The sequence below is a fragment of the Rhinatrema bivittatum genome, chromosome 3 (assembly GCF_901001135.1).
Source record: "Rhinatrema bivittatum chromosome 3, aRhiBiv1.1, whole genome shotgun sequence".
NCBI classification, from domain to species: Eukaryota; Metazoa; Chordata; class Amphibia; order Gymnophiona; family Rhinatrematidae; genus Rhinatrema; species Rhinatrema bivittatum.
In genome coordinates this window covers 23539186-23565947 of record NC_042617.1, presented here as the reverse complement: position 1 = coordinate 23565947, position 26762 = coordinate 23539186, and the positions used below count along the sequence as shown (strand labels likewise).

The window sequence follows — 26762 nt, the reverse complement described above, 5'->3', positions numbered from 1 at the left end:
CATAAAACATTGGCTATGACAGGCGCCTTGTTGGGTGCATGCTAAGATTTAAGTTCTCCCATTCACTGCTGTTGTCTGATGTCGTTCGACATAGATAGTCGGCTACTCATCCATCACGCATGAGAAATGTATGTGGGCTGGATTATCAAATGCCTGATTCAAGAAGGTATGCAAAGTCACCAACTCTGGCCCATGATGCAGTAGGGAAGAGCAAATCCAACAGCAAGCCAATTATGGAAGACATGGCCTCATGGTCCAAGTCTCTATCCTTCACCGGTTGCATCGATAATATCCAAGCATATTCTGACACGTCAGGAGCCAGTGGTCTGGTGTTATGTTGAGGAAGATTGTTGTGCACCCTGCTGCCCAGACCACTGGACACCAGACAGTGGGTTGCTCAACCAGGAACTTCACAGCTGTCTCCACATCATAGTCTCCTCATCGTAGTCGGCACATGCATCTAAGGTGATGCGCTTGGTTGTCGATGGGGGTGTTTGGCATGGCAATCCATGGCGGACCAGTCAGCAAACAAGCAGGCTTCTGGGAGCCTTGACATTGGAGTTGCGGTGGGATTTCGTGTTGTTCTATGTGCGCATACGGGGGCAGATTTTCAAACGGGTACGCGCGTAACCCCCGAAAACCTGCCCCAACCTCCCCCTGCGTGCGCCGAGCCTATGTTGAATAGGCACATGAGTTACGCCTGCCTCTAGCAGGCGTAACTTTTCAAACAAAGGTGGGGGGGGGGGGTTAGATAGGGCTGGGGGGTTAGGTTAGGGAGGGGAAGGTGCGGGGGGGTGGAAGGAAAGTTCCCTCCGAGACCGCTCCTATTTCGGAGTGGCCTCAGAGGGAACGGAGGCAGGCTGTGCGGCTTGGCACATGCAGGCTGCCGATTTTGCGCAGCCTTGCGCACGCCGACCCCGGATTTTATAAGATACGTGCGTATCTATTAAAATCCGGCATACTTTTGTTCACGCGGGCGTAGTTTTTAAAAATCTGCCCCACATTGTGGCGCAGGTGAGGCATGTTCTCGGAATGTGTGGTGAGAATGCGGATTCTCTCGCATCACAAGCGTAGATGAGCGCTGAAGAGGTACCCAGACAGTTGTGGTTCTTCGGAATCAGAGGGCGCGCGAGATGTGATGTTCTTTTTGGTGTTTTTCATTGCGATACCGGGTTCCAAAGGGTCTCTTTATTAGCTGCATAGTGCATACTAAACAGCAGGGACCATCCAAGAACTTGGCACATTCGCACCTTGCCGCTTGAAGCTAGAAATGGGCCACGCAGAGCTCTCATTTCCATCTTGGCCCAGGGATTGGGCCTTGATGGATCAGTGGCTGGACATGTCTTTGAGGGGCTTTGTGTGTGTGCGTGAACCAAGAGTACAGAAAAGTGAGTCAAGCACAGGTGGGAGCAGCTGAATACGGGAATCAGCACAATTCATGGAAACGAGGCCCAGAAGGAGAGATCAAGATTTTTGTCTTCAGAGAAAAATTTATCAAAACAAACAAGACAAAGCCAGAGAAAAACAAAGGCTGTTTCCGAGGAAAATGTGCCGGAGGGGTTATAAACATATTGTGCTGTTCGGGACCTTTTTTTTTTTTTTTTCTGGCTGTAAACAGTTTGAAAACAAAACAAAGCAAAAAGCCGCAGACTTTGATTCTCTACTTAATCACAATTCGGAACGTGTTTCTGTTCCTGCCTTTTCTCTCCCAGGCCCTTCTTGCCAGCCTTCAGAGAACTTGCTTTGTCTGTGGAATCTTGGAGGGCAGCGTCGAGCGCCAATCCCCGGGCCGGGCGTCCCTGCAGGGAATGACTCTTCTGTGGAAAGGCTTCTGAGCATCCTTCTGGCCCGTGCACCGCCTCGCAGAGCTCTCCTCAGGACCCATGGGCAGGGTTTCAGTTCAGCTTGGTTTTCTTTTAACTCTTTCAGCTGGCTTTAAACATCAGCAGTCTTGGAAGGACGGGATAATTATCTAAAGAAATGAACAAACAAACATAGCTGTAGGTCAGTGATTCCCAGTCCTACCTAAATGTTTTCTCATTATTATTATTATTATTATTATTAACCCCACAGCTGGTTGCGTTTTCAGGATAACCAGAAGGAATACACATGAGGCATATTTGCATATATTGGGTTTCCAATCTTCCTAATTCTCAGTCTCCCTCACCCGCCCTTGCGGCCACCCAAATCATTAGGAAAAGCCCTCCCATATCCCCTGATTCCACAATCCCTTCCCTTAGGACCAGACGTCCAATCAGAGCACCCAGAACCCCTTCCACACTGCCCTTCCCCCTCCTGCTGTCTCCAGCACTGAATTCAAAATGGCGCCACTTGATGGTGCTGTTCACTGTGACCCATGTGGTGAGGAGAGACACCCTCTGAGGCCCCCACCAATTCTATCAAGCCTTCCCTCAATCCTTAGCAAAAGTTACCCTGGGCCTCCTGATTCCACCTACACCTCCCCCAGGGACCAGAAATCTCCCAGGCCACCAGGAACTCTCTCCCCCCCACTGGCAGAAGGACCCTCCCTTATCTCTTGCCAATCCAACACCAGTTTTGAATCCAAAACAGTACTGGTTGGCAGCATTGTTCACTGTGATCCATGTTCAGAATGATCACAGTGCTATTTAAATTATGCAAATAAGGACATAATGAGCTAATTAGTCCCTTATTTAGTAAGTTGCTGTAAAAATTGCAACATTTTGCTGCAGAAAAAAAAAGTAGCAACATGGAGATATTGCTCCTTATGCAATCCTCCCTCTCCCATTCCCAGCACCCAGATCGATGTAAACCTTCCCTCTGCAATCCTTGTGTAAAGGGGGTGCTATTTTCTGCCCCTGCCCCCTTACAAGCATGCAGGATGTGGCTGCGGCTGGTCTGAGTGTCCTCAGTATGTCTGGGGTCTCACCAGACTCTGCTCTTTGGAGATGTTGGGTTGGTGTCAGTGTGGTAGGGAGGAGCACCACTGCCCACTGGGAGGGGTAAAGTAGTGGTATAAAAAAAAAACCCCTGCTCCCACATGAGTCCTAAGTGGTGTCTGGAGCTCTCCCCCACTGAAGGCCTGTGCTGGTCCCAGAGAGGTCTATGAGGTGTGAGCAGAGGAAAAGAATTCCAGGGTGGAAGAGCCTGGAAGGTCTAGAAGAGAGGGGAGAAGTTCCTGCAGAGTTCAGAGGACCTGGAAGGTGCAAAGCCTGAGAGGCACAGGAGAGTGAGAGGACGCTGGAGAACCAGATTACATCTGCCAAACAGGTACTAGGAGGGCCCAGGGTGGAGGAGCTGGCCTGTTTGACAGAGCCGGTGAGTTTTGTTTCTGCACTGTGAGATTTTGTTGCAGTATTGGTGCTGATTTTTGGACTTCTCTTTTGCCACCGGTTTCTCTGAATAAAGACTTTATTGTGAAGAAGCCGCTGTGAGTGTTTTCTGGTGTGGCTGACTGGTGTGCAGAGGAGCCCCCACGAGTAGAACAAACTCTAAGGGCCTCGATAAACGTGGCTTTCCCCTTGTGCGGGAGCCCAGGGAGAGCCACAAGGCCTTGCGTGGTCCGTGGTCCAGGCCCAGAATGGGACAGGGGCTATGCTTATAAACCACCAATGCTTAGCAAAAGCTCCTCCAAGCTTCCCTATTCCATCATTCTCCAGTGTCAGCATGTGATGTATCTGGGCTTCACCGTGATTACTCACCGGGAGATCCCTGGGAAAGGAGTTTTTGATCCACTGGAATATACAGGAACTTCAGGACACATTTACCTGACCAGGATATTCTCTTTGAAAGAGATCATCGGCTGTTTGTTACCGAGTTTGTTTGAGAAATTGTACATTGCTCTGAGAGTCCTGGCCGGGGCGATTAATAAATGGAATAAATAAATAATTTGCTACAAGTATTGCACGGACTGCAGGATTACCATTCTTGGAGGTAAGGATCTGGGTAGCATGCAATTATATCTATCTTTAATTAATTACATATACGGGGGCATGCAGTGAGAAAAAAATGTGTCTTATCTGTAAGCCAATTAAAGCATCTTACTGGCTGAGGTGTCATTAACCAAAGATATTTAAGATTCTCTCCAGAAAGACAATCCACTGCAACTCTGGATTCAACGAGGAGCTTCTTGGACCCAGAGCCCTGCACGTGATCCTGGAACATAGAAAGGAACCTCACTCCGTCTTATCAATGGGGACAACGGTGGCATCTGCTCAACATTGTCATTGCCCTCATGTCTCATTTTGTTATATTTTCTTAAACTGGCACCAGCGCCCGCAGAAACATTTCTTGCCAAGCAAGGAACCCTCCTCCCCCTCAGTTGGCACAGTCAGCACTCCCTATCCTGCCTGGCTATCGTAAGCAAACCTTACTGCTCACCACGCCGGGCACCTGCAATGCCATGGGAAGCATCCCATGATTTTTTTTTGCTCACTCAACATAAAGTGGATTTATAAAACAGCTTGTTGGAGTTCAATTTACAAGAAAAATATTGCTTTAAATATATGGTTGGGAAACAATCTTTTTAGCCTTGCCGTGAAATAAACAATCCTGTAGCCATGTGGTGAAAGAAGTCCTACCGCAGGGTCTTGTGATCCTGACTGAGCCAATCGGGAGGCTTCCGTCGGGCCCTTGCTGGAACGACCCTTCCTACTTCATTAGCAGCAGCAAACAAGAGACGAGAACATGACTTGCTCCTATGTGCTCATAACACGTTCAAGATGCTCCTTTATTTTGTGCGTATTGGGCAGAGAACAATGGAAGCTGGTATCTATAAACAGTTTTAAATTGCTCTGCATGGGACCAGGCACGTAGAATTATAAATAAAGCAATGCAAAGCTTTCTATGAAACAAGTTGACCTGGAATAATTAGATCGTCGGGCCGTTGCTCTGGTTGATAATCATTTCAACATGTAACATGGGTTCCTTGCCTCCCAGAGAGGAAGCTTACAGGCCAGGGAGATTTGCATTTCACTTTGTGCTTTCAGGGTTCAAAGTCTTCACTCTGCACCAGTTTGGCATTGCCACCATGGTACTGCCCGCTTACAGCAGAACGGCCTCGGCGCCAAAACTGGTCAGAACCCCACGAGGAAGAGGAGGAGGACTGTGGGAAAGGGGAAGTCAGCTGGGCCCGAGGTGCTCGCAGACTGCAAACCCAAGTCTGTTCTTAATTAATTTCCACTGATCAAAACAGCAGCCGGCTATTTAAAGTCCTCTTTCACAAAGATTTGGAAAGTCTTAGCTTTACGTAACAAAATCCTTTTGAATGGTTTCCGTTCCTTTTCACTGCTGATCATCCTGGAGATCTTCTGTTTTTAGTTTGGTTTTAAGCTGAAATGCTCTTCTCGTTCTTTCCCTCCAGACAGGGGTGTTTTGTTTGGTCCCAGAGACCAGTGGCCAATCTCCTCCCCTCCCTGCATTTCTGAAGGGACATTAGCGTGAGCCTCAGAATACAACACCCACACGAGAGCACGTCTCCTTTTAAAGAGAAGAGCCTGAAAATCAAAACGAGAAAGGCAAAACCTAAGAATAGCCAAGAAGGAAAATGGACTTCTCTTTCTCTATTGCTTGCAGGTTGTTCCTCACTCCCCTTATTGCCTTCCAACAATAAAGCCTAGCACTCTTCTTGCAAGAATAGCTCCAGCATCCATTCCTTGTCTGCATTCACTTGGCTAACCTTCTTGTTCGAATTCTACTTTTCTCACTTCAGTTTCTGCCCCTCTCTCGGACCTGCACATTTCTTCTCTCCATCTCCTCTGATCCCAATCTGTCTTTTTCCTCTTCCTCACTTCCTGCCTGTCGAGACCCTCAATTTGCCAAATGACTGTAATACCCACCACCACATCACTCCTCTCCTTGTAGAAGGGTTGATTTTAAAAGCATCGGTCACGAAAAAACGACCACATATGCGTGTATGAGGGTCTCGCGCCAGCAATGTGCATTTTAAGAAGCTGCGAAGCACACGTGTACATACCCGTGTGCATGTCAAGAAGGAGGGACAGAAAAGGGGCGAGGCCGAGACTTATGTGTGTAAATCCGCATTCTAAAAAAGCTGACCATGGCGCGCGTTGGCTTGTTATCCGTGTAACTTTATTTCTGGTCCAGATGAGGAGCAAGTCTGGAGATCTCGAGTTTTAGGTTGTTTGGCACAGCGTGAAGGTTCGGGGTCAAGCGGGGGGCTTGCAGGGTGAAGAATCAGAGGGGTCTTGAAGACAAAACTTAGATTGTAAGCCCTCTGGGGATAGGGAAATACCGACAGTACCTGAATGTAAACCGGTGTGATATCTCAATTGAGATCGAATGTCGGTATATAAAAATAATAAATAAATAAATAAAATAAATAAATAAACTTTGACATGAACTGGGTAAACTGGTGGACTACTTTGAAAAACGTTTGTTTCCCTCGTCCGTGTATGTTTTAAAATCCAGCTGCAAATGCACGTGAAAGCCACTAAAACCCTAGCCGAAATATGCACGGGAGGGGTACTTTAAATGATACGTGCGTACTTGCGAGCACAGTTTAAAACTGCAGCATCTCTTTGCTCCTGCGCCAACGTGTGTGTGCTGTGAGCGTGGGTGGGGGTGGGGTACCGGCCTGTGCTGCCGCCGGTCTGGAAAACCTTGCCGCAACTGCGCTGCGGCGTCCTGTTTCTTTATTGTACCCCCGTTCGGCCCCATCCTACCGCCTCTCTCTCTCCGCTTCTCCACATCGTTTGTGGATTAAATTATTTACTTTTTTTTTTTTTTTTTGCTGAGAGGAAAAACAATTTGCGCTCCCTTCCTGCGTCGCAGCCCTCTAACTCTGCTGGCTTATGGCCAATCAGGGAGCTCGGATTCAAAATTCCTCCGGCAACCGCCGAATCTTTCCCCCCCTCCCCCCTCCCCTATGGTTCTCCTGTCCCCTTTCCCGCCCATCTCGCCCTGCCCCTTCCCCTGCCTAAACCTAAATCTCGTCTCGCGCACTTTCCCCCATGTTATGCTCGCGGCTCGGGATAAACCCTCGTCGCTTGTCTTTATTCTTTGTTAGGTGAGGGTCAGCACATGTGACTCAGGTGAGGTTTTCTGCTGGCGTGTAGTTTCTGTGTAGGGCTCTATAGCAGCCTGACTTGGTCCGTTTTCCTAATAGGAGGTGTATTGGTGTCTTAAGGCCTGGTGTAATATTTTCAGTGTTGCCTTTTCTTAGGTAAGGTGGTTACTGTTTGATTGCTGGAAATTGGTGCTGTTTTGGTGTGGGATATTTACTGTTAATGCTCAGACAGAGTAATCATTCCCTTGTGTCATTCTTAACAATAAAAACAATACTGGACCTTCATTTTTTATTTCCACCGTAAATTGTAATGAGCAGTGTGTCACACATGTGAGCGTGGTCTGTCAGGTGTGGCACGATGGGGAAAAGGTTGAGAACCACTGCCCTAATTGATGCGTGTCGGGCTTTTAAAATTCACATTTCAATCAGAAATTGCAAACCATAAGAATAATCTCCATTGGGAGACCAAAGCATAATCAGATCTCCTTCAACTTGCAGAAATCTCCTTGGGCAAATCCAAAGTCAGAAAACAAGAATTTAAAAGATCTTAACCCAGGGTTGAAAACACACAAAGAGGTAGATTTTAAAAGCCTTGTGCGTGCAAAAAAGGCCACATACGCGCGTAAGTGGGCCACGCAGAAGCTACGCAAATTTTAAATAGCCGGGAAGGGCGGACGAACATTCATATATGAGCACCCAGAAAAACTAGGCAGGGCATGGGTGTTCCCAGCTCATCTTTGCCACAGCTCCTCAGTAGGCATAGGAGCCTGGTGAACATCGGGAGCGGGGGAGAGAGCGAGAGAGAGAGAGAGAGAGACACTCAATATATGCACCACAGTAAGGGGGCACTTTGATTCGGGGCGAGTTTTCGGGAGCTGAGTTGAGGTTTGGGGGATGGTGTTACAGACACATCCAGAGCTATTCATTGTAAAATTGACCTCATTAAAGAATTTTAGACCTTATAAGTGATGAAAAGGAGCAGCTAGCAGAGAGTGCAGGGTACAAATCAGCTCCTCTTGTTAGAATTCTCATTGCTTATAAGGTCAGAAATTCCTTAATGATGTCTCTTTCCCTCTCTCTCTTTCTGCAGACATACGTGAAGGTTATTTTATAACCTACGCGTATACTTTGTATGAAATTGTGCGTATCTTTGCGCGTGGCGAGATACCCGTGTTTGTGGGTGCACGCGCAGCCCTTTTGAAATCTACCCGAAAATTTCTCCACTGTACATTGTGGGATATAAACTGTTTTATTGGCTCCTAGCTGCTCTGAACATGGCTGCTCCAAAGATGCTGATATAAATCTTGGCATGGCCTTGTTCTTGTAGTAAATAAGGACCTTTTCAGAGCACCTCCAAAACCCAACATTTGCCCCCGTACACAATCCCACGACAATGGGGAGAGGGTCCACCAGCAGCACTCCAGGGAACCAGGGATTCTGCCGGCATTTGTGATGGCGCCAATGTGCATGCCAGCTCGACTTCTGGCTCTTTCCTCACTGAAGACCCACAGATCACAAAAGGCTCCAGTGCTCTGAGAGGGGTGATGTTAGCAGTTGGGTAGGTATGTGGCCTACCTCTGGATTTACCCATGGATAAAGAGAAAAATTGTCATGATCAGCAATTAACAAAGGCGTGCTAAGGAAGAGCATGACATGTTAGAGTTAAGCAGCCGCCATTTTGGATCTCTGTCGGAAGTAAAATACAGAAGCACTGAGTTTGCATGTTATAGGCTCCATTTTTCTATAGTTTTGTCTTCTGCATTGCAATGATTTAATTGGACCATCTTGTGAAAGTGTTTGCCCACAATTGCAATATATTGCTACAACTAATGGCTAGCATTTAAGAGGTTTGTTTTTTTTCCAGAGGGGTATAGATGGAGAAATAATAATTTAGGAATGCTCAAATCTAGGCAAAGTTTAACACCTGCCTAGGGTCTTGGTATTGGCAGGAAATATACTGTAAATACGAATAAAAGAAAATAAAATACAAATATCACATTCTAACATAATTAAAATAAACACAATCCTGTAAACTAAAGTATTAAAAGTACATAAAAATACAGAAATAATTAAAATGGAAAAATGTGGGTAAAATATATGAAATATAGGACCTACCAACAATCCAAGATGCATTATCCAGATGTGGCTGTAAACAGCCAAGCTTTACACATTTTTCTAAAAGCAGTAGGATCTTTTAGTATGTTAAGTTCCTGTGGGATGGAATTCCAATAAAATAGTCCCTCACAAGAGAATGCTTTGTTAGGAGAATGCACCAACTTTAGTCAGGAATCTTGAGAAGAGAGAGTTGGGACAAATGCAAAGCTTGCCCTGGAATGCAGCAGTGCAGTCTAGACTGAAGGTTATTTAAAAATCTTCAAAACCAGAAACGTTTGCTCCTTTTAATAATCAGTGGCAAATGTAATGTTTCAGGCTAGGTGAGATGAACCCTGAGATCAAACCTGATGCAATTTTTTTTTGTTTTTTAAAATTAAGATATGAACAAAATACAGCAATAAAAATAATGTCAAAATGACATAGAACAGAAGCTTGTACGGTGAGAACATTAATAAAAAGTTGAGTAAAAAGTGAGTACGGAATTGCCTGCAGGTAATAAAAAAAAAAGTCCATCCAGTTAACTGAAACATCGCGTGCAAAGCCATTCATAGCCTTCTCTTCTCCCCGGTGAAGCGACACCACTGATAAACTCAGCGTCCCATGTTAGCGAGAGTGGAAAGGAAGAGCTCGTTTTCGTGTAGATTCTGTTACTGGATGATGAATGCTATGCTGAAGCCTTTCTCCAGAAGCAGGACATTTTTTAAACTCTACCACCAGCCCCCGCCAAAGAAAAGATGATTGGGTGGCCGCTCTCTAACTTCCAGGTCACGTTGACTTGGCTGACTGGGTAAAGTCATTGCGGATAGAAAATGGGATGGTGACATTTAGGATGTTCGTGTGTTGAGGGCTGGTGTCATCGGACGATGGAACGCCATTGTTTGCCACCATCAGTTTAATTGTTGGACAGAGGAAAGGAACACATCCTGAGGTTCTGCAGCCCATTGTTTAACACAGAGGAAGTGATTGTGTAATAAAGGGATTTTAAGAAGTAAACTGGGCAGGTAGGGTGCCAGAGGGGCAATGTGCTTAATTTCTAAAGAGCCACAGCAGGAATTAGTGACCCGCCGAGTCTGCTGTGGGTTACATACAGCCAGTCTAAAGTAGACAATCCTGGATATGGAAAAAGACACAGCTAACCTGCAAGCATGATTGTTATATGGAACAATGTAATAATCATAGGGTCACTTCTACAACCATTTATTTCATCCAAAAAGAATTGTAAGAGGCTTTGAATTCTTTGTGGTTCAGACAGATACAGGGAAATCATCACTGATATGACAGCAATTTGAGAGACTGGGAGGTCTAATGGCTTCCAGAGAGGATGCAGGATACCAATTATTATTCTGCGCATGGAAGATAAAGTCACTTATAAACTCACTGGCAGATCGAGAAGTCATTTGGAACAATCATTCCCGCGTTTTAAACTTGGAAACCCACTCTCAGGTCACAAAGCAGTGGCGTTGGGTTTTGATGCAGCTCTTGCTCCTGTGAATAACGAGATGCTGTGCTGGCACATCAAACGGGGCTCACCCGAGTTTCAGTGCCTGCGTCTACACAGGGTAAATCTTCTCACGGGGCACAAACAAGCGACAGGGCAGGACAGCAGGCTTCATGCAGGTAACACCTGCCTAGGCTAAAACCAAATCCCTTAACAGTGCCCAAACCCCTCAGCCAAAATACTGGTTAGACAATGAATGGAGGCCACCAGTACTCTGCTGTGAGAGACATTTTTGGGTGGCTCCCTAGGGCACAGGAAAGGACAGCAGGCCATCATGACAGATGAGAGTGGTCATTTGGGGGCTATTGACGAGAGTCAATCAAGTCCAGGACGTATTGGCTTTGAACGTGGTTTGTCCATTGGGTTTCTGACATTCTCAGGATATGTTTCCTTCTGTTGAGCTCGTCTGGTACCACCAGTGAAGGTCACCAACAACGAGCAAGCTGGAAAATGATTTCTCATTGCCTTTTATAACAACAGCTTTATTCCATACTGGAAAGTACCATGATCTATACACAAACAAAAATATCATTTTGGGAAGTAACAAGAGTGACACTAAACTGCACACGGCCTGCTTGATGAATCACAAGCTGAAAAAATAAATGGCTGGGGGGGGGGCGTCATATTTCCATTGCCCTTGTATTTTTGTTACAGTACTTCCTCCTTTTTATTCCAGTTCAGTGATTCAGTCAGAACCAGGGCTGGGATTCTGGTGCTACACCAGCCCAGGGACGTTTCTCTTGTATTATGTTTAAATCGTTTTATTAAATGATTCAGTAACAAACTGATACACAGTTCTACCTTCTACACTCCAGCACAATGCAAACAAGATTCAAAACATTTTATAATAAGTTTGATCCTCTTCCCAGTTATTATATGCAACATTCAATGCACTCAGACAACCATAATATCTCAGAATATACATTGAGCACAATATTCGGCCAAGTAGTGCTGGCTGAATATCCGGCCCCGCTGAATGGCCGACATATAGCAGGATAACTAGTTATCCTGCTAAATAGTTGCTAAGGGGCGGGCAGGTGGAGAATGTTCCTTGGAAGAGCCAAGAGTCGGATATTCAGCCCTAAAGTTAGCTGGATAAACGTAGATCTGGGCCAAATTAGTTGATACGTTTATCCGGCTAACTAGCTAAGCCACACAGTGGCGGAATATGGACCTAAATATTCCTAACATTTTGCAAGGAACCTCTTAAATTTGTAGAGCAACATAAAGCTGGACACCTTTAATTTCCTTTTACCCTCCCACCCTGCCAATCTAACCCAATCCTCTAACACCCGCTAACTGTTCCCTTTTCTCCCCCTTCCCGTTTATCCATTCTGTTGTCTTGGCAACTCTTCAAAAGAGAAAAAAGCTCACTACAAGCTCACAATTTCCTCTATAAGAAAGCTTCCCCGTACTAAAAAAAATGAGCGAGTAGTAAACGTGGAATTCTGAGGTAATGGTTGTAAATCGGATTTCCTCTCCTTTTCATTAAAGTACTTTTCATTGTGTAAACGTCTTCCTCCATTGTGTTATGCACCAAGGGTCAGGTGCTCGCCAACAACTCTGACTAGGAGGAAAGGCTGCTTTATATATTTATTCCTCTATTCTGCAATTTCCAAAATTACAAAATGCATTCATAAAATCCAAATAAAACAGACACAACAACAACATACATACTCTCATTTTTCATTTTCATTTGCAGATGGGATGTGAGCCATCTTCAAACCAAAGCAACTTTGCTACAAAACAAAGTTTAAGACCCTTGATGTGATTTGGATCCAGATGTTTTCTCTGCGCACTCTCTAGCTCTGCCTTACCTTTGATTTCCAGATTATTTTCCTAAAAAATGGCCTCCTGGTTAAACGCAAAGGTAAGGCTTGGGTTTTCTCCTCTGAACCCTGCTCTTCTGTGCTTGTTGGCCCCATCGAGCGACTCATGAGCTAGGCAAGCCTTGGCCTTTGGCGTCTCACCTTCGGAGTCACAAGGGAGTCAGGTGAGCCTTCGGGTCTCCCTAGCATGGAAACATCATTAAGTCCTAGAGAGTGGGCCAGCAATGGAAGTCGTCGCTGTAGGGTCCTCTGCTTCAGCATCTAGGCATGACGCTGGCAATCTCGGAGCAGTCAGAGGGGATGCGGGCATTGCTAGAGTGGAAACTGCAGTTCTCCTGCCGACATTGCTTGGCCCATGGATGTTCCAGTTCAGATGGGATGATCTTCTTTGCTTTAAGAGCTTGGGAGAGAGATGTCAAATATATGAGCATCAGCTTTGAAATTAGAAACGGGATTTCCTTTTGAATTCTAAGCAGCATCCAAAACAATTTAACTTAGAAACAATTTGGGAAGCGCATCGTAAAGTCTTTTTATTACCAAATGCAAAATCTCTTTTTCAAAGCAGAGGGCATCGCCAAATCACTATTCGATTTTTCTAGGAAACCAACAAATTTAGTAAATCCATAGCTTGTTACGAATCAAATCATTTTCCAGCTGAGTTTTTCTTAAATTGGGACATAATATACCCCAGATATGGGTGGAAAATTCTGCATTGGGATCGTCAGGCATTCAAGCGGATGTCTTTTAAACATTCAGCTAGAGAAATTGAAGAGAGCTCAGGAAAATGAATAAGGCATTAATTACAATGCCTTGCCATATTTTCCAAGGATTCCACTTCGTTAGTTGTTAAAAGATTGTCTTTCAACAATGTCATTTCCATGGCCTTAGCTTCTAAAAAAGTATCCCCTTGATTTAACAATATTTACCTCAGTCTCCTAGTCACTGATTTTAGCTAATATCCTCCTCCATTTTGAAAGAGAGATTTTGCATTTGGTAATAAAAAGACTTTACGATGCGCTTCCCAAATTGTTTCTGAGATAAATTGTTTTGGATGCTGCTTAGAATTCGAAAGTCACAGCTCCAAATTTGAAAAACAAAAATCCAGAGCAATCAGTCTCTTTAATTGTAAAATGAGAATGTTTCCTGATGTTGCTAGGAACTTGCAAGAGAAGTAAAGACCATTTCTATTGAAGCTGCCTGCCTGCTGTGCTGCGGATTGGAGCGCTTTTTTTTGTAATATCCTTGTAAATGCATAGTTAAATGCTAATTCTTTAACCATCCCTTTTTGTGTGCCAAAGAGGAGCTGACTCTTCTGTTATTGGGACAGTTGATACAGACCAGGCACAATAATCTGAGTGACTTGGATTAGGCACCAGTCTTCCTAATTTTTCCTCATTTTATTATATTACCTTGTTTTACTGACTTGGATCCCTATAGATAGTGAATTTGGTTGGCAGATTTTGGCAAAATCTTGTTTTTCATGACATATAATTTGTGCTTTTGTTGTTATTTTTATATCGTGCCAATTTCTGCTTCAATTATATTAAAAAATGTTTGCTGAAATTACAAAGAAAATTATTAAAAAAAAAAGACCATTGAGCAATTTATAAATTCTCAAATTTTGTGCCACAGCTGTTGGTTAACTTCACCTGTCCAGAATGAGTGACTCAATGTACTTACTTCTCTATTGCATGGAGTGGAGGAGTAACCTAGTGGTTAGAGCTGCTGCTCCTTGTGACCACCTTGAGCAAGTCAATTCACCCTCGGAGAAGCAGAATATAAATGTAATAAGTCTTGCTCTGTATTATTTTAGCTGAAAAGGCCTGAAGTTCTGAAAAATAAATCTAGTTAGAAACTAATCTTGAGTCTCTCTTAATAACACATTTTCTGTGGTCTTGTATATATGCCTAATACAATCAGTATTTCTCCGGCTATTGATATTGCCAAGCCAAGTCTTGTGGCCATTTATGTAACGAACCACGAAAACCCAATTCTGATTCTGTCTGCATTAGAAAAGCATGCAGTTCAGAAAGAGGACGACTAACAGGGTCCTCCAAAGAAAACAGATCTAACAACAACTTGCCAATTTTAACATTCCAGCCCATCCTGTCTAAAGAATTAATGTGTTTCACTTGGAGATAGCCAAAATAATCTTTTTTTGATCAATATCAAAACTCCGTTGCAATTCCTGGAAAGATGGGACGCATCCTTCCCCATCTAAAAAGTGTAAAACTAACTGTGGGCTCTTATTTTCCAATTTATCAAAAATGTTGCATTGCAGCCCTGGCATACAATCCCTATTCCCTCTGGTTGGGAAGGAGGATGAGACTCTAGCATTTAGCCTCAGCCTCCCATGGAAGCAGTTCCAGTGAAAGTATGAGAACATTGCTTTTAAGATGTACTGGTAGTTTCTCACTTAGGGAATGCTGAATAAGAAATGTTAAATCCAAGGAAGGTAACTTTCAAACCGGCGCAGATAGGTCTGCTCACGGTCATTTATAACATTTATTTATTTATTTTAATTTTTTATATACCGGCATTCGCGATGGGAGTCGCATCATGTCGGTTTACAATTAACAGGGTGTGACAAGAGGAGAAAAACTTAGAACATTAACATGTGATATAAGAAGAAATAGCAGTTACAATAAACAGGGACATAATGCAACTTGGAAAGTACGTGTGCATGCTATAAAATAGCCTGGCCGTGCGCACGTGCACCAGATTTTAAGTGGGCGGGCACACGTGGGCACAAATCCCGCTTATACCGCGTAAATCTGGGGATTTTAAAAGGGGTGCGTGCCACTTCCATTTTGTTTTACCAGTTCATCCCCAGTTTGCCCAGTTAAGAGAGAGGTCCTCCGACCCCCCCTGGTTTAATAGCCTTCGCTGCTCCCGGTTAACCCTCCCCCCCCAGTTTTCTTTACATTTTAACTTACACGGCATTCACAGCGGAAGTAACGTTATGCTGCAGAGGGCCTCGGCGTGCGCTGGGTCGCGTCAGTATTCACGCGCACATTTTAGGTTCATGCTCTGAAACGCCCATTACCCACTCCTGTGGCATAGGGGCACTTTTAAAAATTCGGCAGGAATGTGTGAGCCCGACTTCTTCGCGTGCGTCGGGCTTTTAAAATTTCACCTCCAAGGAAGAATAATACTTAGTTTGCATTCGCCAATCTACCAAATGTCTCAGATTGGCAGCAAGGTTATAAAATCATAAACTTGGCATCCCAAGCGCCACTTTGGCCCACGCTCTCATTAGTTGGACAAGAGCCTGACGTGGTTTTCACCCTGTCTTTAAGAATAACTTATCTCTCTCCCCAGCACATCACGGTGTATTTTTTAAGCAAATACACTGGTAACGGATTGAACATTTATATCCATGTAGGACGCATCATCATTCTGAAAAGGTGACTTCAACCTGTCAAAGAGATTGGGAAGTGCACCCAGGACTACAGTGACTTTTTAGTGACCTCAAATAATTTCACAAAGTTTACTTTATACAATTTAGTGAGATATTTTCTTAAAATAATTCCCAAATATTTTCAGGGAAGTCTCAGCCCATTTTAAGGTAAAATCTCCATCCCATAGGGCCTCATTTTCTAAAGTATCGCAGGCCTGCGATACTTTAGAAAATTGCGCTACTGGGGGTCGGGGGGTCGGGCGGGGGGGGCGGTCCTGCGCTCGCCGGCAGCGATCGCACCGCCATAGAATGTGTAGTTATTGGGCTCGAAATAGGCAGCGAAAAGGCACTTACCTTGTCGCTGTGCGCGCCGTCGTCGCGGAGTCGGCCCCCGGTGACGCCCCGACTCCTCCTCCTCTTCCAAAGCTAACAGCGCAAGCCTGCGATAGCTTTGGAAAATGAGGCCCATAGCCTCTTAAGCTATCTGCCAGAGCCAATGCCTCTGATTTGTCCAAATTCAGGTTAAAGCCTTCCATTCTCCCATAATTTTGGAATTCTTTCAGAATATGGTTTAATAGGGATCTAGGATTAGCAGTATGGGTTAAGATATCATCTGCAAAAGCAGCTATTTTAAACTGTTGATTGCCCATTTGAATAGCTTTATTTCTCCGTTTTCCTTTATCTCTCTCAAACACCAGTGATAAGAGGAACAACAGAGGAGAAAGGCAGCCTTGAAGTATTGGCTCCCTGTGATCATAAAGAGTTTTCCCTATGCTTAAGAACCACCTCTAAAACCATAACTCTGTAGAGCTGCTTTCATAAAAATCCAGCGAACCCTACCAAAAGCTTTTTCAGCATCAAAGCTCATCAATAAGGAAGGAATATTATGCCACTTAGCATATTCCTTAGAGGTTAATATTTTACGTACATTCACAGCTGCTTGCCTGTTTTTGACAAAAACTACCTGCTCCGTTGCAATTAAAATCCGCATAATTTGAGATAACCTTTCAGTTATAATTTTGGCAAGGAGCTTTACATCAAAGTTCAACAATGAAATAGATCTATATGAATCAAGTAGGTGTGAATCTCACCAGGCTTGGGTATAATTGTGATTATTGTTGCTTTATTGGCCTCATAAGAGAAAGCTTCTAGATTAATTAATTGTTCAAACATCTGGCCTAGTGGCCAGGAAATATGGTCCAGATGTATTTATAAAACTCAGATGAATAGACATCAGTCTGTAATTCTTCAAGATTAATAGTAGGGATGGGAAGAAGTAAACATTTCATTTCATTTTTTTTGGGGGGGGCGGGGTTCCCCATAAATTTCATTTCATTTAATATTTACTTTATGTCATTTAAAATGGAAAAAACCAAAACATTAAGCCCCCCATAAACTGAAGAAAAAAAGAAATGGGGCCTCCCGTTGCCGCCACTGATCCCTCCACCCAAAAAAATACCAGGACCAGGTTCCTGATGCTTGGGCCTCGGCCTCGGCCAGGCCAGAGGCCTTGTCTCAACGCTGGGTCCAGGCCTGAAGCTAGGTTTCGATGCCTGGGCTTAATGTCATGGCCCGATCCAGAGGCCAGATTCTGACACCTGGGCCCTGGCCCAGCAGTGGGAGCCCAGGCATTGTATGTCTTCCATCTTCCTTCTTGAAATGACGCTGTCCACTGGGGACACACCAGAGTTAATTGAACTGATATACAAAAAAAATGTCCTCCGCTGAGGAGGAAGTGCCAGAATTAATTTACTCTGGTGCATCATTTCAAGAAAGAAGAAAACAGACCTTCAAGGCCTGAGCTCCTACAGCCAGGCCCGGGCCTGACCCTGGGCCGAGTCCCTGGAGTCAGGCCTGGGCCTAGGCTGAGGCACAGGCATCAGAACCTAGTCTTCAGACTGGGCCACAGCGTTGAACCTGGGGCCTGGATGCGGTGTCAGTTTTCCAATGGATAAGGTAAGTGGAGATCGGGAAATTTCCTGCACCTGGGTCTTTGCTCTGTTCTTGGCTGAGGCCCCAGCGTCGCGCCTGGGTGTAGGCTGTGACCTATTCCTAGGCGAGGCCCCAGCTTTGGGCCTGGGCCTAGGCATTGGGGTCGTGCTTGGGTGTAGGCCAAGGCCCCTGCTTTGGGTCTTGGCCTAATTCCCTATGTAAGGTCCCGGCTTTGGGCCTAGGCCCGACAGGTGACTTTTTTTTTTCACGATTTTCAAAACAGGATGAAATTCTGATGACATTTTGTCAGAATTTAAATCATTGTGTTTTGAAAATGACCCAAAATGAAATATGAAATTTTGATTCATTTCCTATTTCATTTCTCCCGATTGCCCATCCCTAATTAATAGTAGCATTTAGTAATTGATTTTATTCCTCTGTTACTCTCAAGTAGGTAATAAGATTAAAAATGCTCTCTCAACTCATTCATATTTGCCAGTGCAGCTTTATAGCGTTCTTGATAATAATTTTGAAATATTTAGTAAATATTGTCATTTGAATTAATTATCCTCCAAGATATTGACTTCATTGTAGATATAAAGCTAGAGCAGACCAAGATTTTGTTACGTTGACTAGTAGTTTGCTTGTTCTTAAAAGCAAAATCATTAGTATTTATAATATAAAAGACCCTTCCTTGAATGTTGATTTAAAGCAGGATGTGTTACAATCAATTTTGTCTTATTTTCTGCTGCTTGCTGTTCTGCAAGGTTGGCTTTTTAAGTCTTTTTCTCAAAAAGGGTAGAGTGAAACTGGAAAACGCTCAGAAAAAGGCAACCAAAATGATTTCCTATAAGGAAAGACTTAAGAGGTTAAGAATCATTACTTGGAGATGAAACACCTGAGATGAAATATGATAGAGGTCTGCAAAATCATGAGTGGAATGGAAAAGGTAAGTGCACTTGTTTACGCTTTCAAAAAATGCAGACTAGAGGACACTCCAAGAAACTGCTAAGTAGCACATTTAAATCAGAGATTTTTTTTTTTTTTTTACAAGGAACAATTAAGCTCTGATATTCATTGCCAGAGGATGTGGTAAAAGCAGTTAGTGTAGCTGGATTTAAAAAAGGTTTGGAAAAGTACCTGGAGGAAAAGTCCATAAATTATTATTAACCAGGTAGATTTGGGGAAAACCACTGCTTATCCCCAAGACGTAAGCAGCATGGAATCTATTTACTATTTGCGGAACTGCCAGTTAGTTGTGACCTGGATGGGCCACTGGTGGAAACAGGATACTGGGATTGATTGATCCTGGTTCTGACCCAGTATGGCTGTAGTCAAGTCTTTCTTCTTCTTTACAGTCCATGCTATAATGTTCCCCTGAAAAACCACCCTGACAGATTCCCAGGAAATACCTGGGGGATCCTGGCGCTTTTCATTAAATATAACAAAGATTTCCATTTTTGGATGATACAGCCCTGAAACGTTTCATCTTTATACACAGACTGGGAACTACCCAAGTTCTCCCTGAGGTCTTACGACTGAATCCTTCTAAATCTAAACATATTGTAGTGTGATCTAGGATCTCTGAAGTCACAACTTCCACATTAAGGGGCAGATTTTAAAAGCCCTACGCGTGTAAATCCAGGAGGATTTATGTGCGTAGGGGGGTTACGCGTGCCGGGCCTATTTTCAAAAGGCCTGGCGGCGTGCGTAAAACCCCGGGGCTTGTGTAAGCCCTGGGACTTGAAAAAATGGGCAGTCTGGGGGCGGGGGTGGTCCGTGGGTGTGGCCAGAGGCCTCTGCAAGGCTGCTGGACCGGCGGATCGCACGCCGGCGGTTGGCTGGCAGGTATAACTTCTGAGACAAAGGTACGGGGGGGGGGGTGTTCAGGTTGGGGGGCAGGACAGGTAGGGGAAGGTGGGGGGGGGGGGGAGGGAACGGGGAAAGCCAGCTGGTCTCCCCGAGGGCTTGGTGCATGCAAAGTGCACAAGTGTGCACCCCCTTGTGCGCACCAGCCCCTGATTTTAAAACATGTGCGTGGCTGCGCGCGCATGTTATAAAATCAGGCGTACGCACAAATGTAGGCCGCGCGGATACGTTTTAAAATCTGCCCCTAACTACCTTAAAATATTCTGCCCTAGATATTAACAAATAAGCTAAACGAGACTGTGTGGGCATGAGCTCTAGAGGGATACTGGGCTGAATAGAAAAAGGAAAAACCAACAGGGGAAAAGGGACAATGGCCTTGTATAGATCTTCAGGGCAGCCTCACCTGGAGTACTGTGCTCAGTTCTGGAGACCTTATCTCAAAAAGGGACAGGGACAGGATGGAGGCGGTCCAGAGACTTGATTATGCAGACTGTGGAGGTGCAAGGGAGATAGGATACAGACCTTCAAATATTAATGAAGCACAAACATCAAAGGTATTAATGATGCACAATAATCAAACCTTTTCCACTGGAAAGGAAATTGCAGAACTAGGGGGTCATGTTATGAAACCCCAGTGGGGGTGACAGAACCAACATCAGGAAATATTTCTTCAAAGAGAGGGTGGTGTGTTAGCGGCGTCGGCCGCAACCGGGACCGGGTGTCATGGCTGCCGGTTGCGGTCGGCCGCAGCTGAGGCAAGGCCGACGGCGCAGCTAAACTAACTCACCTGGATCGCCGGGTGTGGTTGAGGGTGCCTGCGGGGCAGGCAGCCCTTCTTCCTTTCCCTCTCTTGACCGCTGCCATCGTCCTGTCGGCAGCGTGCTCCGATGATCTGGCTCCTCCTCCTCTGCCCCTTAGGGCCGCACGCACGGCTGAAGAGAATTCTTAAAGGAGCCATGACAGGAAGTGTCATGGCTCCCCCTGAAGCTCCTCCCCCCGGTTTCCTGTACTTAAGGCAAGGGCTGAGCATTCAGTCCTTGCCTTGGTATTGAGGTTCCTGCCTGAGTGTGTTCCTGGCTCCTGATTCTTGGTTCTTCGTCCCGCTCTTCTCCCTTGCTCCGTGGATTGATTCTTGGCTGCTGACTTCTGGACTGGTGGACGTGTCTTCTCCTGGCTTGATCCTGGTACGGCTTTGGACCCTTCTCTGGCTTGACCCCGGTACGGCTCTGGACCCTTCTCTGGCTTGACCCCGGTACGGCTTCGGACCCTTCTCCTGGCTCGACCCCGGCACGGCTTTGGACCCTTCTCCTGCTTTGACCCTGGACTGGACTTGGACCCCGCTGGTATATTGATTCCCGGACTGGCTTTGGACTCTTCCTCGATTCCATCCTCAGACTGTCACAACCTGCTGGAGGCGCCAGCATCCAGACCTCTTACAGTCTTCAGAGGAGTCGCCTAAGTCCCAGCGGCCGGACCCCTATGGGCTCCTCCTGGGGGGGGTCGCGTGCTTCCAGGGTGAAGTCTTCTAGCACTAGTCTTCTGCGGTCCAAGAGGCCTCGCCCTTCGACGGTAGCCAACTACCTCAACACAAGGGTCCACTTTCATAACATGGTGGATGCCTGGAATGCCCTTCTGGAAGAGATGGTGAAGATGAGAATGGTAATACAATTCAAAAGGGCATGGGATAAATACTGCAGATCTCAACAGGCTAGAGGATGCAAATGAAAAATGGGGTAACCTATGTTAACTTTAGGTGCAACACTTCTGCATGGGGCTAACCTGCATGGAGCAGCAGTTACTTCCACCCTCAACAGACTGCAAGGTGGTAATAAAAATGGCATTTGAAGAATGGCGCCCCTGGCTTGAAGGTGCCCAACATCAGATTACTGTTTACACTGATCACAAAGATCTGGAGTACCTCAGTGCCTCAACCCCTATGAGGAAAGAGTGAAGAGGTTAGGGCTGTTCAGCTTGGAGAAGAGACGGCTGAGGGGGGATATGATAGAGGTCTTTAAAATCATGAGAGGTCTTGAACGAGTAGATGTGACTCGGTTATTTACACTTTCGAATAATAGAAGAACTAGGGGGCATTCCATGAAGTTAGCAAGTAGCACATTTAAGACTAATCTGAGAAAATTCTTTTTCACCCAACGCACAATAAAGCTCTGGAATTTGTTGCCAGAGGATGTGGTTAGTGCAGTTAGTGTAGCTGGGTTCAAAAAAGGTTTGGATAAGTTCTTGCAGGAGAAGTCCATTAACTGCTATTAATCAAGTTTACTTAGGGAATAGCCACTGCTATTAATTGCATCAGTAGCATGGGATCTTCTTAGTGTTTAGGTAATTGCCAGGCTCTTGTGGCCTGGTTTGGCCTTTGTTGGAAACAGGATGCTGGGCTTGATGGACCCTTGGCCTGACCCAGCATGGCAATTTCTTATGTTCTTATGTTCTTAACCTGCTCGGAGTGGCAGTTACTACCCTTAATAGTAGGCATGGGGTAACTTGCATGGATCAGCAGTAACCATCTTTAACAGAAGGCATGGTAGTAACCTGCATTGTGTGGAAATTACTACCAAAAGCAAATTACTGGGCAGACTGGATAGACTGTCTGGCCATCAGTACAATGTAATTTTTTATTATATCATTGGGCAAGTAGTCTACTAATCTTACTTGTCCAAGGGCACAATGAGTTAGCAACTAGCTACAATGCCTAAAAGGTCCATATGCAAAGTAATTTGTCCATTTTACTTATGATTTAGCTGGACAACCATTGGGATTTGAATTTTCTGCCACATCAATCATAGCTGATATATCAGGTAGGGTTTTTAGCTGGATATATCAGAGGCATTCTGGACTGGGACTAACTTGTCCAGATAACACCAATATCCAGCTAAATTATCCAGGTATGTATGATGATGCCAGAGAGCAGTCCTACAGTTATCCAGGTAACTTGGACTGTATCCTGGTACATGCAGTGGGCTGCAGAACTGGCTGCGTTCTGCTGAATACTGTAGTGAAGTTATCCAGGTAACTTGGACTTTATCCTGGTATATGCAGTGGGCTGCATAACTGGCTGCGTTCTGCTGAATACTGTAGTGAAGTTATCCGGGTAACTTGGACTTTATCCTGGTACATGCAGTGGGCTGCATAACTGGCTGCGTTCTGCTGAATATTGGAGTAAAGTTATCCAGGTAACTTGGACTTTATCCTGGTACATGCAGTGGGCTGCATAACTGGCTGCGTTCTGCTGAATACTGTAGTGAAGTTATCCAGGTAACTTGGACTTTATCCTGGTACATGCAGTGGGCTGCATAACTGGCTGTGTTCTGCTGAATACTGTAGTGAAGTTATCCAGGTAACTTGGACTTTATCCTGGTATATGCAGTGGGCTGCATAACTGGCTGCGTTCTGCTGAATACTGTAGTGAAGTTATCTTAGTAACTTGGACTTTATCCTGGTACATGCAGTGGGCTGCATAACTGGCTGTGTTCTGCTGAATACTGTAGTGAAGTTATCCGGGTAACTTGGACTTTATCCTGGTACATGCAGTGGGCTGCATAACTGGCTGCTTTCTGCTGAATATTGGAGTAAAGTTATCCGGGTGACTCGGACTTTATCCTGGTATATGCAGTGGGATGCATAGCTGGCTGCGTTCTGTTGAATACTGGAGTAAAGGTATCCAATTAACTTTAGATACCTTGCCCACTCACTGCACTGTTGCCTATGAACCTCCTTGAGTTTCACACATTGACACTGCTATTTCAGGCTTGGGACCTTAACATAAAATAAAATAAAATAATAATAATAAAATAAAATAAAATAACATAAAAACCTTAACATAAAAACACCTTCTGGGAGAACTGTCTTCAACCAATTAAACAACTACTTTCCAACCTGAACCTGATTCTAAACTCCAGCAAAACAGAGATGCTTCTTATTTCACATAACCCAAACACCCTCACTACTAGCATGGCACAATCTACACCTAGCCTTTCACAATCCACATCTTCAAACAAGAATCTCTCTGCAGACGTCAGGAATCTAGGAGCATGGTTTGACAACCAACTTAACCTAAAAAAATTCATAAACACAACCACCAAGGACTGCTTCTTTAAACTTCAAGTCCTAAAAAAGCTAAAACCACTCCTTCACTTCAATGACTTTCGCCTCGTCCTACAATCCATTATTTTTTCTAAACTCGATTACTGCAACTCAATCCTACTTGGCCTCCCCTCCAACAGCATCAGACCCCTACAGATGGTACAAAATGCCGCTGCCAGAATCCTAACTAACACGAATAGAAGAGACCATATCACCCCCATCTTGAGCAGTCTCCACTGGCTTCCCATCAAACAGAGAATCCTATACAAAACCTTAACCATTATTCATAAAGCAATCCATGATGTCGCACCTATATCACTACTAACTCCTCTTCGTCCACATTTATCCTCCAGACCCATCAGAAATGCCTACAAAGGCACCTTAGTCGCAGCCCCAGTTAAATCAACACTAAGAAAAAGAGCACTCTCATCTGCGGGACCACATCAATGGAATGCTCTCCCACCAGACCTACGCCTCGAACCCAGTCTACCAGAGTTCAAAAAAAGATTAAAAACCTGGCTCTTCAGTCAGGCTTTCCAATCACCAGAGTGTAACTAAGCACTTCCTCCTGACTTTCAGATCCTTTCATTACAGCGTATCACTAACATCACAGACTCTTAATTTTACACCTTCTTAATCGCAATTTGATCTTAACATAGACAAATCATATAATATATAATTGTATTCTTGTATAATGTTTGGTAGCCCGGTTGTCGCTACTATAGTTCTTTGTAAAAAAAAAAAAGTTGAACACACGTTCTGTTTAATGTTAAATGTTAATTTATTATGGTCACTTCTCAATGTTCCTTGTAATAAGCCCAGGCTGGACTGTCCCAACCAGGGCAACTTATTGTTTAATGTAAACCGGATTGATTTGTATTGTATACAGGAATTCCGGTATATAAAAATTAAAAATAAATAAATAAAATGAAAGCTGAATCAGCGCAGGCAAATTAATATAACTTCCTAAACCAATAAAAAAAAAAAAAAAGTTTAGCCCAAAGTCCCAGCAGTTGTGCAATTTGCTGACAGCAGACAAGGGACTCAGATTCTCATCCTGGACCCTGTTTTAGCTTTTAGGGTCAGCCAGGGATGGGAAGCTCGGTGAGGCTTGGGAGGAAGGAAGGGAGCACCTGTGAACAGTGGCTACTTCTGCCAGCTTTAGAATGGTAATTCCAGAGGCAACTGCAGCTCCACAGTAGGGAGAGCGAGTGGGGAAAAACATGGAAACAAGCTTCTGGGAAAGCCAAATGTGAAGGATTCACAATGCAGCATGGGGTAACTGCTGGGAGACAGCAGCTGCCTGCAACCCTAAAGGGGACACAGCGGGATTGGCTTCTTTGTTTCTCCCGCAACCAAGAGCAGTTCAAAAGAGCAGTAAGAACCGTTCTGTCCGCTGAGGCCAGCAGATCTTACCTGGAGGTGACGGGGGACGAGGGTGGGGAACCTTGGATCTTACTTGGGGGGCACGTGGTTGGGGGAACTGCAGATCTTAGCTGGAAGGGGCAGCCGTGGGGGGAGGACTGGCACTGTAAGGGCTGAAGGTTGGAGTTCCCAAATTATATTCCCACCACTGCTTTAGCTTCCTGATGTAAGTTAGCTCAGCAGGAGTCCTAAAAGTTGAATGCTTTCTTTCAGTGTAAATTCTTTCCTTGCAGCTCCTGTCCTCCCTTGAGGCAACCATTCTGGGAACTCCTAAACACAGCCTTAACCCTTCCCCTGCTGTAACCATTCCACAAAGTTTTAAAGCACAGTTCTGCATCCCTACACAGTCTTTCCCAGCTGCACAGCATCCCTCTTACATATTCCCTTCCAGCAAGTTAAAAACTGACCAATTTTGAATGGACAGCCAAATTTTACAGCTTGTTGTGCAGGGTCCGGTTATAACAGTAACCAATCAGCTGCCTTCTGTTTACCTTGTGGCGCTGGCGCAGTTGCAGGACGGAGGGGAGAGACGCATGCATTGCCTGCCCTACGTGTGTGCATTTTCCAACTTTTCCTCCTCTCTCAATTCAACTTGACCTCTGTTGCTGGCCTGCCGCAGCTCTGTTCCTTTATTCACCAACCCTGTTGCATCCCGCCCGCTCCCTGGCCAGTGGCTTGCCTGGCTTTATTGCGATGGTCCCAGAGACTCCAGCTGTGGCCCACCCGCTTGCCTCATTTTTTGGCCTGACTAGAGAGAGTGGGAAACATGACGTCGGAAACATCCTCACTGGTGGCGCTGGTAGCACAGCTTGGGTGTTCTGTGCTATTCCTGCTAGCTACACACGCTGCCTTTATGTGCTGCAGTGGGCCTGTGCGCCGCTGTCCTCCTATCCAGCTCCAGCTGCCCTGTTACTATTGCAGGGACTGGGGGGCGGGGGGGGGGGAAGTATTTCTATTTCTAATGCTTATGTTCTTCAGCTTCCCCTGCCCCTCTCTCCCCATTTCTGTTTGTGGGACATAGGCAGTGCCCCAGTCAGGAAAAAAGTGTGTTATGTGTGTGAGTATATGAATGGGAGACTGGGTAACACAGAGCACAAACATGTTTGTGTGTGAGAGAGCATGTATGTGCGTGGAAGATATAGAAATGTGTGCGTATGAGAGAGGGAAAGCGTGTGTGTGTGTGTGAGAGAGAGCGAAATGAGGGGAAGGAGAGGACAGAGAGCATGTGTGTGTGTGTGTATATATGAGAGAAAAAGAAAATGGACGTGTGAGGGAAAGCACGAATAACGAATCGGAGGGCCTTCAATATAGTTCAGAGGCAGTGGGAGCACATTTATGTAAATGAGGGGGAGGGGCACATTCTGACTCCTTCCTCCCTCCCCCTGCCCCAGTCATCGTATCCAGTTCAGGTTGGTGGAACAGTTGACCACACTATTTAAAGCAGTTCTCTATGGGTGCACAGTCTTTCCTGTAATACCAACAGTTACCGTCAGCTCTGTCAGTCCAGCTTCCAGGATGCTTGTGTGTGTAGTCTCTTGTCCCCTGATGGAACAGACTCCTCTCCCTCTAAAAGATGGCCCCTGATGTTTC

The 26762-nt window shown here is 45.1% G+C and overlaps 1 long non-coding RNA gene across 2 annotated transcripts; it reads right to left on the bottom strand.

Annotated features, from left to right (window-relative positions):
* Positions 1-1588: 1588 nt before the first annotated feature.
* On the bottom strand, positions 1589-26762 carry LOC115086720. 2 transcript variants are annotated; one of them, XR_003855320.1, is made up of 2 exons: positions 26660-26762; positions 1589-1972 (listed from the first exon to the last, which is right to left on the bottom strand). It is a non-coding gene; the product is annotated as an uncharacterized LOC115086720 (long non-coding RNA). The 2 variants fall into 2 exon arrangements; XR_003855319.1 differs by lacking the exon at positions 26660-26762 and adding an exon at positions 4024-5807.